The following is a 17,469-nucleotide window of genomic DNA, read 5'->3' as shown; positions in this document are numbered from 1 at the left end:
GAGAGAATCCTATTTGGAGCAAGGAGACGGTAGCAGTGGAGAGGGAGCAGTGGAGCTCTCAGCAGAAGAGAATGGAGCTAAACAGACCTCGGCTCCTTTCGTCAGCCTCCAGAGCTCTGCCACCATCTAAAGCTGGTGTCCCGAATGCCAAGCCACCGTCATACTGGAGGGAGCCCGTGCCTCAGACCTGCAGTCATCTGAACCCTGTATGAGGAACAGAAAAGACATACATGATACATGAAGGGTCAGGATGTGGTGGAGGGTGTTGAGGATCAGGAAATTAGGAGGAGCTGGGGAAATGTGTACCTACAACCTGGAGTTGAATTTTGAGCTAAATTCAACCTCGATGCAATTACACGTGAGAGTAAGGTTCAGTAGTGAAGAATTGTATTTCAATATCTTCATTCATTAGGCTTTTTGACCGGCCGAAGATCTTCGTTACAACTATAGAAAGCCCTATTTCTAGGGAAGATTAAAATACTAGTTTCCAAATAACTAACATCCACATAAGTTTTTAGGGTTCAACCAGTTTACCACTTGAAGACTACTTGTAACTAATTGCAAACAAGAGTGTAACTCTATGAAGTCACTAGGAGTCTGATCATATATGCTTTTAATTCTTTAGAAATGACCCCGATGAACTGACAGAAGTAGTCTGTGATGGAACCACCAACAAAAGGTGACGTATATACTCAGAGAGAGAGAGAGAGAGAATGAGTGAAATGCAGACGCGGCATTATCCATGGGAATGCGGAGTATTCTGGACAATGATTCTAAGATCTTTTCTAAAATTTCGGATCCACTGAGCTAAGTCATGTTTATCATATTCTTAGATGTTAGTCATGTTTATCATATTCTTAGATTCACAGAATCCTTGTTCAAATAAGTGGGTCACATCACTGTCCCATGTAGGAAATCTCAAATGACAGGTTGTTGCATTTCTTGGTGTTTACGTTAACATAGAACAACTCTCCAGGCTCCGTGATGATTTGTTATGAGGACCAAATAAGTGTTAAACACTTAGGACGATGTCTGGCACGTAATAAATACCATTTAAGTGCTTATTAGATGGAACAAAAATTTTCCGTGTACTTAGTCATGTCATCTGAACACAGCGATAATTTTCATTTTTCCTGTCCAGTCCTTATACCTCTCACTTCTTTTTCTGACGTCATTGAGCAGTGTTGGAAGGCATATGGCTCTTGGGAGGAAATAAAAGGAGGTCAGGACTGGAGAACAGGATTGAGGGGAGAGAGGTGCTCCACAAGGATGAGGGCTGGCAGGGCCAGATTTTGAAGGGCATTGTAGGCTCTGCTGAATGGTTTTGGCTCAATCCTAGTAGCACTGGCAAGGCAATGAGGGGTCATGCTTGAGGCTCTGCAAACAATACAAACTCCAATCGTGAACCGTAGACGTACCAACTGTAGCTTTCTAGAGAGGTAGGCTTTTCTAGAGATGCACTCCTAGACTGTGCATTCCCAGGTATGTGGACATCTTTAGGGGTGATGTCTGGGATGAGGAGAGGGTATGTTGTCTCTGCCGCTATATGGGCTTTTAAGGGCTGGAGAGTCTGTGCAGCTCGATGTTCCCTCTCCCACGTGAATGCTGAGAAGAGTGAGAGCTGACCACAAAACAGGGAGCCGACTCCAGACAGAGTTTGGAGAGACACAGTGAAGATAGCCCTTTGAGTCTTTAGTCAGGAGGTTGACAGAGCAAATCAAGACATAGACTCAATAAGGGGCATTGTTCTAAATGCACTTTCAAGTTTCCTTGGGAGAATAGGTTGAAAGTAGGATGAGTTGAGACAGAAAATTTTTGGTTTTGCAACGTCAGCTTTTTTGTACTATCTCCTTTTTTCCCCAATCTCATTTTCACCAGAACAAGCACCAGGAGAGCTATTTTTGAAACACTTTTTCCATTGTAAGAATTCGAAACTTATGCAGATTTCTAAATTGTGGTAAATGCATGTAACCTAAAATAGATCATCTTCAGCATTTTTAAGTGTGCCATTCTGTAGCGTTAGGTACCTTCATATTGTTGTGCAGCCAACCTGCAGAACTCTTCTCGTCTTGCAAAACTGAAACTCTGTACACATTAAACTACTCTCCCCGTTGCCCCTTTCCCAAGCTCTTGGCAACCACCATTCTACCTTCTGTCTCTGTGAGTTTGACTACTCTAGGTATGTCATGTCAGTGGAATCATGCAAAATTTGTCTTCTTGTGACTAGTTATTTCATTTAGCACAATGCCCTCAAAGTCAATCCATGTTGCAGCGTGTGTCCGAATTTCATTTCTTTTTAAGACTGAACAATATTCCAACACATACAGAAATTTCTCGCAAATGGTTCCAAAAGCTCCAGTATACCCTTTACTTACTTTTCCAATTGTTAACATTTTGTCACATTTCCTTTGTTACTCCCATCATATGGATATGTAGGTATATAGACATAAATCTATCTATCTATCTATCTATCTATAGATATATAGAAAGAGAGAGAGAGAAAGAAAATACGTTTAGATATAGATATACACATAGAAAGAGCTCTCTCTCTCAATATACCTGTATCTAGACCTGATTTTAATGTGAGTTGAGGCAGAAGATGTTTGATAGACACACACGTGACACACACCTTCCTACACACTTAGGCTCTATTCCTGAATCATTAGAGAGAAAATGCAGACCACATACCCTTTACTCCTGAATATTTCAGTTTTATTTTTCTACCTTCAGGGACACCTAACCACAGCACAGTGATCAAAATCAGAAAATTTTCACTTCCGTAACCATAATACGATTACCAGAATTGGAAAATGAAAGCCATAATAGAATATTATCTGATTTATGGTTTACATTGCGACTCACTGTTGGTGTCATACATTCTATGGGTTTGGATAAAAGTAGAATGACATGAATCTGTCATTAGAGTTTCATAACGATGGAGTATTTTCACTGCCCTAAAAATCCTTTGTGCTCCGCCTATTCATCCTTCTCCCCGCCAACTCCTGGCAACCACCGATCTCTTCCTGTCGCCCCAATTTTGCCACGTCCAGAATGTCATATAGTTGGCCTCATACAGTATGCAACCTTTTCAGATTGGCTTCTTTCACAAAGTAACATGCATGTAAGGTTTCTTTTCACAGCTTGATAGCTCGATGCTTTTTAGCGCTGAATAATATGCCGTTGACTAGATGTACCACGGTTTGTTTATCCGTTCATCTGGTGCAGGACATCTTGGTTGCTTCCGCTTTTTGGCGATTACGAGTAAAGCTGCTATCAACATTTGTGTGCAGGTTTTCATCTGCGTGTAAGTTTTGAACTCCTTTGGGTAAATACTAAGGAGCGTATGTTAAGCTGGATCGTACGTTAAGGGTTATGCTTGGTTTTGTAAGAAACCCCTAAACTGCCTTCCAGAGTGGCTGTTCCGTTTTGCCTTGCCACCCATACTGAATGAGTGTCTCCAATGCTCCACATGCTTGTCAGCAATTGCTGTTGTTAGTGTTCCATATTTTGACTATTCTAACAGGTGTGTAGTGGTATCTCATTGTTGTTCAATTTGCATTTCCCTGGAGCCATATGATGTGGAGCATCGTCTCATACTCTTAGTTGCCATTTTTATGTCTTCTTTGGCCAGATGTCTGTTAAGTTGTTTGCCCCATTTTTTAATCTGGTTGTGTGTGTTCTTGTTGTTTAGTTTTAAGATTTCTTTGCGTATTTGTATATTTGTTATTCCTTTATCAACTGTGCCTTTTGCAAATATTTTCTCCCAGTCTGTGGCTTGTGATTTTATCCTCTTGACATTGTGTCTTGTGGAGCAGCAGTTTAAAATGTTAATGAAATCCAGCTTATCAGTTATTCCTTTCATGATCTTGATTTTGCTGTCACATCTAGAAAGTCATGTTTCTAAAGAGGTCATCTCGGTTTTCTTCCGTGTTACTGTCTTCTAGGAATTCTAGAGTTTTGCTTTTGACATGTGGGTCTATAATGCATTTTGATTTCCGTTTTGTAAAGGTGTAAAGGGCCATGTGCACGTTCACTGTCTCGCACGTGGATGTCCAGTTCTTCCAGCACCATTCGTTGATAAGACTGTCTTTGCTCCATTGTATGGTCTGTGCTCCTTTGTCAAAGAACGGTGGAGTATGTTAACGGGCATCTATTTCTAGGCTCTCTGTTCTGCTCCTTTGGTCCATTTGTCTGTTCTTTCACCAGTACCACACTGTCTTGATTGCTGTAGCTTTATAGTGAATTTTGACATTGGCTCATGTCAGTCCTTCAACTTTTTTCTTCTTTGATATTATGTTGACTTTTAAAAAGCTGTTGCAGTTGCGATACGGTCAGAGAAAATCTATATGATATTGCTCCCGTGCACGTTTTTAATGCTTTGTTTATGTCCAAATATGTTGTCTGTTTTCATAAATGTCACTTGTGTGCTCTCAAACAAGATGTGTTCTGTTTGCTCTAGAGAGAGATCGTGTCAGTCTGTTCTTATTTTCTTTGCTCTTTTTGGAAGCTTTTAGAATTTTCTCTTCATTTCCATGGATCCTTTACAGATAATTTTTTACTTCCTTCTTTAACTTTGTGAAATTTATCTTCATTAGTTTTTGAATATTACCTCTTCTCTGTTTTCTTTTTTTTTCATCTTAGTTGTCTTGGATTTCATTTATTTCAGATGTTAGATGTCTTTTTTTACCCACCATATCACACTGCTGTTCTTTTAAATATTCTCTCACTTTATTGTTTTATTCTGTTTCCTGGGAGAGTTTCTCAATGTCATTTTCCATGTCTAAATAATTTGCTGTTCTCATGTATCCACACTGCTATTTATCCCATGACTTAAGTCTTTAACAATCGTCCTTTTACACCTATTTCCTCATGAGGTTTTCCTTATGCTTTCTCATTGTCACTTCGTGCTACTAACATCTTCCCTTGTATCTTTAAGTGTATTTGTCATGCTTATGTTCCAGTATGTTCCAGTAGTTCTACTTCAAATGGTCTATGTTGCTCACTTTGTTGTATTTCTTTTTCAGTCGTTGTACTCCTCAGGTATGTAATTGTTTTGACTTGTGAGCTTTCATTCCTTGTGGCTGTTGGCTACTCTGTCTGGCATCTTGTATTAGAGAAGGGCTAACGTTTTGCTTGGGACCATCTCAGTCTGTGGCTGTTATCTCAGAATAATTATTAATAGTGTGTCCTTTTCACTCTCAGAAGTGTCCTCTCTTGGGTGCTGTATTATATAGTCACCTTTGTTGAGACCTAGGACCTAAGGTGTGTTTTTCTAAGTAAGTTTAATATGAGGGCAGGTGATGGCCCCAGGCGCAGACAGTCTCAGAAACCGTGAAACACTGTGACCACTCAACTCCTGTGGTCAGGATCTGTCACCTTTGAGCTCTTGGGGAAAGCGGCATTTGAGGAGGCATTTGAGGTTGTCACCTGGGGCTTGGGAGACGGAGGAGGTGGAGGAGTGAAGGATCAAGGATTGTTCAGCCCTTCCCTGCTTTCATCAGCTAACCTAATGCTACTCTAATTTTATCCTAGCTACATCTGGGTGGTTGCTACTTGTTTCTGCTGAGAAAGGAAAGTGATCGCTTCCAAGCAACTCAGGGGAGAGGCAAGAACGGTCCTTAAAATTTTCCCTCACACTGAGCCCCTCAAGGCTGCCACCCACTGCCCCTAACCCCAGGCTACCCACCAATTAAGAGACAGCCTTCAGGCCTCTGTCATTTCCCAGGGTTGTCACTCTTGTTATTTCTGGGAATGCATAGTTCCTTAGACTTCTGAAGTTTTGGGAGGAGGATGCAACATGCCGTACCATTTGGCGTCTTGATAGGAACCCATGATTTCTCTGGAAATTATCAGGGTGTGTTACTTTGATGAGAACCTTTAAGTGTATTTGAACTTTAAGATATACGTACTAATGTATATTGTTGCCAGATACAGAGTTAATGAAATTTGAAAGAATTTGGTGAAGAGTGCAGGCTGTCCAAAAATCAATAATATTTGTGCAATGCTGAATATTAGCATGATACTGTGAAGGTGACAGACTCAAAGTGCATTTTGCAAGTGTCTTATTTTGTAGATGAAGAAAAAGATAAATAGAGAAAAGATTACCCAAGCCAGTTTTGAGGTGAAAAGTCTTGATTTTGGATAATATAACCAGATAACGTTTTCTGAGAGGACTGTAGAGAAAAAGAAAAAGAAAAAGAATCATTGTAAACGCATGGTCTTCACGCAGGTCAGAAAATCTTTTAATCATCATTTGGTCATCGTTGACCTTCCTACTTGTTTCTTTCCTACCAGATAACAACCAGGGACTAGGCCCTGACACTGTGTGTTCATTGTTCTTGTGTATTCTCTTTCTATCTATATCTCTGTGTTAGCTCTTACTTGGATGCACCTCCCCATCCCGACACACTCAGATCCCTCTCACGTTTCCCAAATTGATTCCAGAGTGCATGAAGGAGAAACAAAATGGTGAAGAAGGAAGGAGGTGTAATCATGAATGCTATGTCTCCCTTGTTCCCTTCATTCTCTTTCCAGTGGATACACACAGGGACACACAGACACGCACACACGCACATACAGAACCCGGAAACTGTGTCAGAGGTTCCAGTGCTGGACCCTGAAACGGATGCTTTTGTTTCTGTCGTGTTTCCTCGTGACTTTACTTTTTGTGTGCTGCAATTCTGTTGGGAAAAAGAACCTGATTATCTTCCAAAATGTCTGACTCTATTTTTTGTACATGGTTTTTACTCTATGGCAGGGTTATGGATTCTTCCCGAATGTCGTCTGGCAACAGTGACAAGATGGGGTGAGTTGACATGAGTGATCTGAGTGGTGAAAGGTATGGGGGGCATCGATGGCAACAACAGGTTTCCATAAGAGACTATAAGCTTCTGTAGGTAACTTTCTTTCCTGTTGGGCCTAGGTGGCCAAAGGAAGGAGGAGTCAGAAGAGGGAGACTTCTTACTCACGGTTTGTTTGTGAGCCTTAGAAAGTAGTAGCCAAAGCTTTGAGGAAACTCTCAGAATGCCTGTGTGTAAGACTCTGCTAGAGTGGGCCAGGAGAGGAGAGAATCCTATTTGGAGCAAGGAGACGGTAGCAGTGGAGAGGGAGCAGTGGAGCTCTCAGCAGAAGAGAATGGAGCTAAACAGACCTCGGCTCCTTTCGTCAGCCTCCAGAGCTCTGCCACCATCTAAAGCTGGTGTCCCGAATGCCAAGCCACCGTCATACTGGAGGGAGCCCGTGCCTCAGACCTGCAGTCATCTGAACCCTGTATGAGGAACAGAAAAGACATACATGATACATGAAGGGTCAGGATGTGGTGGAGGGTGTTGAGGATCAGGAAATTAGGAGGAGCTGGGGAAATGTGTACCTACAACCTGGAGTTGAATTTTGAGCTAAATTCAACCTCGATGCAATTACACGTGAGAGTAAGGTTCAGTAGTGAAGAATTGTATTTCAATATCTTCATTCATTAGGCTTTTTGACCGGCCGAAGATCTTCGTTACAACTATAGAAAGCCCTATTTCTAGGGAAGATTAAAATACTAGTTTCCAAATAACTAACATCCACATAAGTTTTTAGGGTTCAACCAGTTTACCACTTGAAGACTACTTGTAACTAATTGCAAACAAGAGTGTAACTCTATGAAGTCACTAGGAGTCTGATCATATATGCTTTTAATTCTTTAGAAATGACCCCGATGAACTGACAGAAGTAGTCTGTGATGGAACCACCAACAAAAGGTGACGTATATACTCAGAGAGAGAGAGAGAGAGAATGAGTGAAATGCAGACGCGGCATTATCCATGGGAATGCGGAGTATTCTGGACAATGATTCTAAGATCTTTTCTAAAATTTCGGATCCACTGAGCTAAGTCATGTTTATCATATTCTTAGATGTTAGTCATGTTTATCATATTCTTAGATTCACAGAATCCTTGTTCAAATAAGTGGGTCACATCACTGTCCCATGTAGGAAATCTCAAATGACAGGTTGTTGCATTTCTTGGTGTTTACGTTAACATAGAACAACTCTCCAGGCTCCGTGATGATTTGTTATGAGGACCAAATAAGTGTTAAACACTTAGGACGATGTCTGGCACGTAATAAATACCATTTAAGTGCTTATTAGATGGAACAAAAATTTTCCGTGTACTTAGTCATGTCATCTGAACACAGCGATAATTTTCATTTTTCCTGTCCAGTCCTTATACCTCTCACTTCTTTTTCTGACGTCATTGAGCAGTGTTGGAAGGCATATGGCTCTTGGGAGGAAATAAAAGGAGGTCAGGACTGGAGAACAGGATTGAGGGGAGAGAGGTGCTCCACAAGGATGAGGGCTGGCAGGGCCAGATTTTGAAGGGCATTGTAGGCTCTGCTGAATGGTTTTGGCTCAATCCTAGTAGCACTGGCAAGGCAATGAGGGGTCATGCTTGAGGCTCTGCAAACAATACAAACTCCAATCGTGAACCGTAGACGTACCAACTGTAGCTTTCTAGAGAGGTAGGCTTTTCTAGAGATGCACTCCTAGACTGTGCATTCCCAGGTATGTGGACATCTTTAGGGGTGATGTCTGGGATGAGGAGAGGGTATGTTGTCTCTGCCGCTATATGGGCTTTTAAGGGCTGGAGAGTCTGTGCAGCTCGATGTTCCCTCTCCCACGTGAATGCTGAGAAGAGTGAGAGCTGACCACAAAACAGGGAGCCGACTCCAGACAGAGTGTGGAGAGACCCAGTGAAGATAGCCCTTTGAGTCTTTAGTCAGGAGGTTGACAGAGCAAATCAAGACATAGACTCAATAAGGGGCATTGTTCTAAATGCACTTTCAAGTTTCCTTGGGAGAATAGGTTGAAAGTAGGATGAGTTGAGACAGAAAATTTTTGGTTTTGCAACGTCAGCTTTTTTGTACTATCTCCTTTTTTCCCCAATCTCATTTTCACCAGAACAAGCACCAGGAGAGCTATTTTTGAAACACTTTTTCCATTGTAAGAATTCGAAACTTATGCAGATTTCTAAATTGTGGTAAATGCATGTAACCTAAAATAGATCATCTTCAGCATTTTTAAGTGTGCCATTCTGTAGCGTTAGGTACCTTCATATTGTTGTGCAGCCAACCTGCAGAACTCTTCTCGTCTTGCAAAACTGAAACTCTGTACACATTAAACTACTCTCCCCGTTGCCCCTTTCCCAAGCTCTTGGCAACCACCATTCTACCTTCTGTCTCTGTGAGTTTGACTACTCTAGGTATGTCATGTCAGTGGAATCATGCAAAATTTGTCTTCTTGTGACTAGTTATTTCATTTAGCACAATGCCCTCAAAGTCAATCCATGTTGCAGCGTGTGTCCGAATTTCATTTCTTTTTAAGACTGAACAATATTCCAACACATACAGAAATTTCTCGCAAATGGTTCCAAAAGCTCCAGTATACCCTTTACTTACTTTTCCAATTGTTAACATTTTGTCACATTTCCTTTGTTACTCCCATCATATGGATATGTAGGTATATAGACATAAATCTATCTATCTATCTATCTATCTATAGATATATAGAAAGAGAGAGAGAGAAAGAAAATACGTTTAGATATAGATATACACATAGAAAGAGCTCTCTCTCTCAATATACCTGTATCTAGACCTGATTTTAATGTGAGTTGAGGCAGAAGATGTTTGATAGACACACACGTGACACACACCTTCCTACACACTTAGGCTCTATTCCTGAATCATTAGAGAGAAAATGCAGACCACATACCCTTTACTCCTGAATATTTCAGTTTTATTTTTCTACCTTCAGGGACACCTAACCACAGCACAGTGATCAAAATCAGAAAATTTTCACTTCCGTAACCATAATACGATTACCAGAATTGGAAAATGAAAGCCATAATAGAATATTATCTGATTTATGGTTTACATTGCGACTCACTGTTGGTGTCATACATTCTATGGGTTTGGATAAAAGTAGAATGACATGAATCTGTCATTAGAGTTTCATAACGATGGAGTATTTTCACTGCCCTAAAAATCCTTTGTGCTCCGCCTATTCATCCTTCTCCCCGCCAACTCCTGGCAACCACCGATCTCTTCCTGTCGCCCCAATTTTGCCACGTCCAGAATGTCATATAGTTGGCCTCATACAGTATGCAACCTTTTCAGATTGGCTTCTTTCACAAAGTAACATGCATGTAAGGTTTCTTTTCACAGCTTGATAGCTCGATGCTTTTTAGCGCTGAATAATATGCCGTTGACTAGATGTACCACGGTTTGTTTATCCGTTCATCTGGTGCAGGACATCTTGGTTGCTTCCGCTTTTTGGCGATTACGAGTAAAGCTGCTATCAACATTTGTGTGCAGGTTTTCATCTGCGTGTAAGTTTTGAACTCCTTTGGGTAAATACTAAGGAGCGTATGTTAAGCTGGATCGTACGTTAAGGGTTATGCTTGGTTTTGTAAGAAACCCCTAAACTGCCTTCCAGAGTGGCTGTTCCGTTTTGCCTTGCCACCCATACTGAATGAGTGTCTCCAATGCTCCACATGCTTGTCAGCAATTGCTGTTGTTAGTGTTCCATATTTTGACTATTCTAACAGGTGTGTAGTGGTATCTCATTGTTGTTCAATTTGCATTTCCCTGGAGCCATATGATGTGGAGCATCGTCTCATACTCTTAGTTGCCATTTTTATGTCTTCTTTGGCCAGATGTCTGTTAAGTTGTTTGCCCCATTTTTTAATCTGGTTGTGTGTGTTCTTGTTGTTTAGTTTTAAGATTTCTTTGCGTATTTGTATATTTGTTATTCCTTTATCAACTGTGCCTTTTGCAAATATTTTCTCCCAGTCTGTGGCTTGTGATTTTATCCTCTTGACATTGTGTCTTGTGGAGCAGCAGTTTAAAATGTTAATGAAATCCAGCTTATCAGTTATTCCTTTCATGATCTTGATTTTGCTGTCACATCTAGAAAGTCATGTTTCTAAAGAGGTCATCTCGGTTTTCTTCCGTGTTACTGTCTTCTAGGAATTCTAGAGTTTTGCTTTTGACATGTGGGTCTATAATGCATTTTGATTTCCGTTTTGTAAAGGTGTAAAGGGCCATGTGCACGTTCACTGTCTCGCACGTGGATGTCCAGTTCTTCCAGCACCATTCGTTGATAAGACTGTCTTTGCTCCATTGTATGGTCTGTGCTCCTTTGTCAAAGAACGGTGGAGTATGTTAACGGGCATCTATTTCTAGGCTCTCTGTTCTGCTCCTTTGGTCCATTTGTCTGTTCTTTCACCAGTACCACACTGTCTTGATTGCTGTAGCTTTATAGTGAATTTTGACATTGGCTCATGTCAGTCCTTCAACTTTTTTCTTCTTTGATATTATGTTGACTTTTAAAAAGCTGTTGCAGTTGCGATACGGTCAGAGAAAATCTATATGATATTGCTCCCGTGCACGTTTTTAATGCTTTGTTTATGTCCAAATATGTTGTCTGTTTTCATAAATGTCACTTGTGTGCTCTCAAACAAGATGTGTTCTGTTTGCTCTAGAGAGAGATCGTGTCAGTCTGTTCTTATTTTCTTTGCTCTTTTTGGAAGCTTTTAGAATTTTCTCTTCATTTCCATGGATCCTTTACAGATAATTTTTTACTTCCTTCTTTAACTTTGTGAAATTTATCTTCATTAGTTTTTGAATATTACCTCTTCTCTGTTTTCTTTTTTTTTCATCTTAGTTGTCTTGGATTTCATTTATTTCAGATGTTAGATGTCTTTTTTTACCCACCATATCACACTGCTGTTCTTTTAAATATTCTCTCACTTTATTGTTTTATTCTGTTTCCTGGGAGAGTTTCTCAATGTCATTTTCCATGTCTAAATAATTTGCTGTTCTCATGTATCCACACTGCTATTTATCCCATGACTTAAGTCTTTAACAATCGTCCTTTTACACCTATTTCCTCATGAGGTTTTCCTTATGCTTTCTCATTGTCACTTCGTGCTACTAACATCTTCCCTTGTATCTTTAAGTGTATTTGTCATGCTTATGTTCCAGTATGTTCCAGTAGTTCTACTTCAAATGGTCTATGTTGCTCACTTTGTTGTATTTCTTTTTCAGTCGTTGTACTCCTCAGGTATGTAATTGTTTTGACTTGTGAGCTTTCATTCCTTGTGGCTGTTGGCTACTCTGTCTGGCATCTTGTATTAGAGAAGGGCTAACGTTTTGCTTGGGACCATCTCAGTCTGTGGCTGTTATCTCAGAATAATTATTAATAGTGTGTCCTTTTCACTCTCAGAAGTGTCCTCTCTTGGGTGCTGTATTATATAGTCACCTTTGTTGAGACCTAGGACCTAAGGTGTGTTTTTCTAAGTAAGTTTAATATGAGGGCAGGTGATGGCCCCAGGCGCAGACAGTCTCAGAAACCGTGAAACACTGTGACTACTCAACTCCTGTGGTCAGGATCTGTCACCTTTGAGCTCTTGGGGAAAGCGGCATTTGAGGAGGCATTTGAGGTTGTCACCTGGGGCTTGGGAGACGGAGGAGGTGGAGGAGTGAAGGATCAAGGATTGTTCAGCCCTTCCCTGCTTTCATCAGCTAACCTAATGCTACTCTAATTTTATCCTAGCTACATCTGGGTGGTTGCTACTTGTTTCTGCTGAGAAAGGAAAGTGATCGCTTCCAAGCAACTCAGGGGAGAGGCAAGAACGGTCCTTAAAATTTTCCCTCACACTGAGCCCCTCAAGGCTGCCACCCACTGCCCCTAACCCCAGGCTACCCACCAATTAAGAGACAGCCTTCAGGCCTCTGTCATTTCCCAGGGTTGTCACTCTTGTTATTTCTGGGAATGCATAGTTCCTTAGACTTCTGAAGTTTTGGGAGGAGGATGCAACATGCCGTACCATTTGGCGTCTTGATAGGAACCCATGATTTCTCTGGAAATTATCAGGGTGTGTTACTTTGATGAGAACCTTTAAGTGTATTTGAACTTTAAGATATACGTACTAATGTATATTGTTGCCAGATACAGAGTTAATGAAATTTGAAAGAATTTGGTGAAGAGTGCAGGCTGTCCAAAAATCAATAATATTTGTGCAATGCTGAATATTAGCATGATACTGTGAAGGTGACAGACTCAAAGTGCATTTTGCAAGTGTCTTATTTTGTAGATGAAGAAAAAGATAAATAGAGAAAAGATTACCCAAGCCAGTTTTGAGGTGAAAAGTCTTGATTTTGGATAATATAACCAGATAACGTTTTCTGAGAGGACTGTAGAGATAAAGAAAAAGAAAAAGAATCATTGTAAACGCATGGTCTTCACGCAGGTCAGAAAATCTTTTAATCATCATTTGGTCATCGTTGACCTTCCTACTTGTTTCTTTCCTACCAGATAACAACCAGGGACTAGGCCCTGACACTGTGTGTTCATTGTTCTTGTGTATTCTCTTTCTATCTATATCTCTGTGTTAGCTCTTACTTGGATGCACCTCCCCATCCCGACACACTCAGATCCCTCTCACGTTTCCCAAATTGATTCCAGAGTGCATGAAGGAGAAACAAAATGGTGAAGAAGGAAGGAGGTGTAATCATGAATGCTATGTCTCCCTTGTTCCCTTCATTCTCTTTCCAGTGGATACACACAGGGACACACAGACACGCACACACGCACATACAGAACCCGGAAACTGTGTCAGAGGTTCCAGTGCTGGACCCTGAAACGGATGCTTTTGTTTCTGTCGTGTTTCCTCGTGACTTTACTTTTTGTGTGCTGCAATTCTGTTGGGAAAAAGAACCTGATTATCTTCCAAAATGTCTGACTCTATTTTTTGTACATGGTTTTTACTCTATGGCAGGGTTATGGATTCTTCCCGAATGTCGTCTGGCAACAGTGACAAGATGGGGTGAGTTGACATGAGTGATCTGAGTGGTGAAAGGTATGGGGGGCATCGATGGCAACAACAGGTTTCCATAAGAGACTATAAGCTTCTGTAGGTAACTTTCTTTCCTGTTGGGCCTAGGTGGCCAAAGGAAGGAGGAGTCAGAAGAGGGAGACTTCTTACTCACGGTTTGTTTGTGAGCCTTAGAAAGTAGTAGCCAAAGCTTTGAGGAAACTCTCAGAATGCCTGTGTGTAAGACTCTGCTAGAGTGGGCCAGGAGAGGAGAGAATCCTATTTGGAGCAAGGAGACGGTAGCAGTGGAGAGGGAGCAGTGGAGCTCTCAGCAGAAGAGAATGGAGCTAAACAGACCTCGGCTCCTTTCGTCAGCCTCCAGAGCTCTGCCACCATCTAAAGCTGGTGTCCCGAATGCCAAGCCACCGTCATACTGGAGGGAGCCCGTGCCTCAGACCTGCAGTCATCTGAACCCTGTATGAGGAACAGAAAAGACATACATGATACATGAAGGGTCAGGATGTGGTGGAGGGTGTTGAGGATCAGGAAATTAGGAGGAGCTGGGGAAATGTGTACCTACAACCTGGAGTTGAATTTTGAGCTAAATTCAACCTCGATGCAATTACACGTGAGAGTAAGGTTCAGTAGTGAAGAATTGTATTTCAATATCTTCATTCATTAGGCTTTTTGACCGGCCGAAGATCTTCGTTACAACTATAGAAAGCCCTATTTCTAGGGAAGATTAAAATACTAGTTTCCAAATAACTAACATCCACATAAGTTTTTAGGGTTCAACCAGTTTACCACTTGAAGACTACTTGTAACTAATTGCAAACAAGAGTGTAACTCTATGAAGTCACTAGGAGTCTGATCATATATGCTTTTAATTCTTTAGAAATGACCCCGATGAACTGACAGAAGTAGTCTGTGATGGAACCACCAACAAAAGGTGACGTATATACTCAGAGAGAGAGAGAGAGAGAATGAGTGAAATGCAGACGCGGCATTATCCATGGGAATGCGGAGTATTCTGGACAATGATTCTAAGATCTTTTCTAAAATTTCGGATCCACTGAGCTAAGTCATGTTTATCATATTCTTAGATGTTAGTCATGTTTATCATATTCTTAGATTCACAGAATCCTTGTTCAAATAAGTGGGTCACATCACTGTCCCATGTAGGAAATCTCAAATGACAGGTTGTTGCATTTCTTGGTGTTTACGTTAACATAGAACAACTCTCCAGGCTCCGTGATGATTTGTTATGAGGACCAAATAAGTGTTAAACACTTAGGACGATGTCTGGCACGTAATAAATACCATTTAAGTGCTTATTAGATGGAACAAAAATTTTCCGTGTACTTAGTCATGTCATCTGAACACAGCGATAATTTTCATTTTTCCTGTCCAGTCCTTATACCTCTCACTTCTTTTTCTGACGTCATTGAGCAGTGTTGGAAGGCATATGGCTCTTGGGAGGAAATAAAAGGAGGTCAGGACTGGAGAACAGGATTGAGGGGAGAGAGGTGCTCCACAAGGATGAGGGCTGGCAGGGCCAGATTTTGAAGGGCATTGTAGGCTCTGCTGAATGGTTTTGGCTCAATCCTAGTAGCACTGGCAAGGCAATGAGGGGTCATGCTTGAGGCTCTGCAAACAATACAAACTCCAATCGTGAACCGTAGACGTACCAACTGTAGCTTTCTAGAGAGGTAGGCTTTTCTAGAGATGCACTCCTAGACTGTGCATTCCCAGGTATGTGGACATCTTTAGGGGTGATGTCTGGGATGAGGAGAGGGTATGTTGTCTCTGCCGCTATATGGGCTTTTAAGGGCTGGAGAGTCTGTGCAGCTCGATGTTCCCTCTCCCACGTGAATGCTGAGAAGAGTGAGAGCTGACCACAAAACAGGGAGCCGACTCCAGACAGAGTTTGGAGAGACACAGTGAAGATAGCCCTTTGAGTCTTTAGTCAGGAGGTTGACAGAGCAAATCAAGACATAGACTCAATAAGGGGCATTGTTCTAAATGCACTTTCAAGTTTCCTTGGGAGAATAGGTTGAAAGTAGGATGAGTTGAGACAGAAAATTTTTGGTTTTGCAACGTCAGCTTTTTTGTACTATCTCCTTTTTTCCCCAATCTCATTTTCACCAGAACAAGCACCAGGAGAGCTATTTTTGAAACACTTTTTCCATTGTAAGAATTCGAAACTTATGCAGATTTCTAAATTGTGGTAAATGCATGTAACCTAAAATTGATCATCTTCAGCATTTTTAAGTGTGCCATTCTGTAGCGTTAGGTACCTTCATATTGTTGTGCAGCCAACCTGCAGAACTCTTCTCGTCTTGCAAAACTGAAACTCTGTACACATTAAACTACTCTCCCCGTTGCCCCTTTCCCAAGCTCTTGGCAACCACCATTCTACCTTCTGTCTCTGTGAGTTTGACTACTCTAGGTATGTCATGTCAGTGGAATCATGCAAAATTTGTCTTCTTGTGACTAGTTATTTCATTTAGCACAATGCCCTCAAAGTCAATCCATGTTGCAGCGTGTGTCCGAATTTCATTTCTTTTTAAGACTGAACAATATTCCAACACATACAGAAATTTCTCGCAAATGGTTCCAAAAGCTCCAGTATACCCTTTACTTACTTTTCCAATTGTTAACATTTTGTCACATTTCCTTTGTTACTCCCATCATATGGATATGTAGGTATATAGACATAAATCTATCTATCTATCTATCTATCTATAGATATATAGAAAGAGAGAGAGAGAAAGAAAATACGTTTAGATATAGATATACACATAGAAAGAGCTCTCTCTCTCAATATACCTGTATCTAGACCTGATTTTAATGTGAGTTGAGGCAGAAGATGTTTGATAGACACACACGTGACACACACCTTCCTACACACTTAGGCTCTATTCCTGAATCATTAGAGAGAAAATGCAGACCACATACCCTTTACTCCTGAATATTTCAGTTTTATTTTTCTACCTTCAGGGACACCTAACCACAGCACAGTGATCAAAATCAGAAAATTTTCACTTCCGTAACCATAATACGATTACCAGAATTGGAAAATGAAAGCCATAATAGAATATTATCTGATTTATGGTTTACATTGCGACTCACTCTTGGTGTCATACATTCTATGGGTTTGGATAAAAGTAGAATGACATGAATCCGTCATTAGAGTTTCATAACGATGGAGTATTTTCACTGCCCTAAAAATCCTTTGTGCTCCGCCTATTCATCCTTCTCCCCGCCAACTCCTGGCAACCACCGATCTCTTCCTGTCGCCCCAATTTTGCCACGTCCAGAATGTCATATAGTTGGCCTCATACAGTATGCAACCTTTTCAGATTGGCTTCTTTCACAAAGTAACATGCATGTAAGGTTTCTTTTCACAGCTTGATAGCTCGATGCTTTTTAGCGCTGAATAATATGCCGTTGACTAGATGTACCACGGTTTGTTTATCCGTTCATCTGGTGCAGGACATCTTGGTTGCTTCCGCTTTTTGGCGATTACGAGTAAAGCTGCTATCAACATTTGTGTGCAGGTTTTCATCTGCGTGTAAGTTTTGAACTCCTTTGGGTAAATACTAAGGAGCGT

At 41.0% G+C, this 17,469-nt stretch overlaps 2 protein-coding genes and 1 pseudogene across 3 annotated transcripts in view; 2 read left to right on the top strand and 1 right to left on the bottom strand.

Moving 5' to 3' along the window:
• The window catches only part of LOC138918369 (phosphatidylinositol 3,4,5-trisphosphate 3-phosphatase TPTE2-like), a 444,167-nt gene that overhangs the window by 80,398 nt on the left and 346,300 nt on the right, over nucleotides 1-17,469 (top strand). The gene's annotated exons all lie outside the window — the stretch shown is intronic.
• Nucleotides 1-17,469, bottom strand: part of LOC138918376 (mitochondrial ornithine transporter 1-like) — a 153,476-nt gene that overhangs the window by 29,205 nt on the left and 106,802 nt on the right. Inside the window, exons 10-14 of one of the 2 annotated variants that reach the window (XR_011427704.1) lie at nucleotides 14,214-14,330; nucleotides 13,169-13,236; nucleotides 7,151-7,267; nucleotides 6,106-6,173; nucleotides 88-204 (exon numbers count right to left, since the gene is read on the bottom strand). The gene's annotated coding sequence lies outside the window, so the exon portion shown is untranslated. Of the gene's footprint in view, nucleotides 1-87; nucleotides 205-6,105; nucleotides 6,174-7,150; nucleotides 7,268-13,168; nucleotides 13,237-13,283; nucleotides 14,331-17,469 lie in introns of those variants that run through there. The other variant, XR_011427705.1, reaches the window with a different exon arrangement.
• The window catches only part of LOC138918368 (phosphatidylinositol 3,4,5-trisphosphate 3-phosphatase TPTE2-like), a 156,949-nt pseudogene that overhangs the window by 42,682 nt on the left and 96,798 nt on the right, over nucleotides 1-17,469 (top strand).

The sequence above is a fragment of the Equus caballus genome, chromosome 17 (assembly GCF_041296265.1).
Source record: "Equus caballus isolate H_3958 breed thoroughbred chromosome 17, TB-T2T, whole genome shotgun sequence".
NCBI lineage: Eukaryota > Metazoa > Chordata > Mammalia > Perissodactyla > Equidae > Equus > Equus caballus.
Note: the sequence above shows the minus strand (reverse complement) of the source record. Positions and strands in the feature narration are given on the sequence as shown.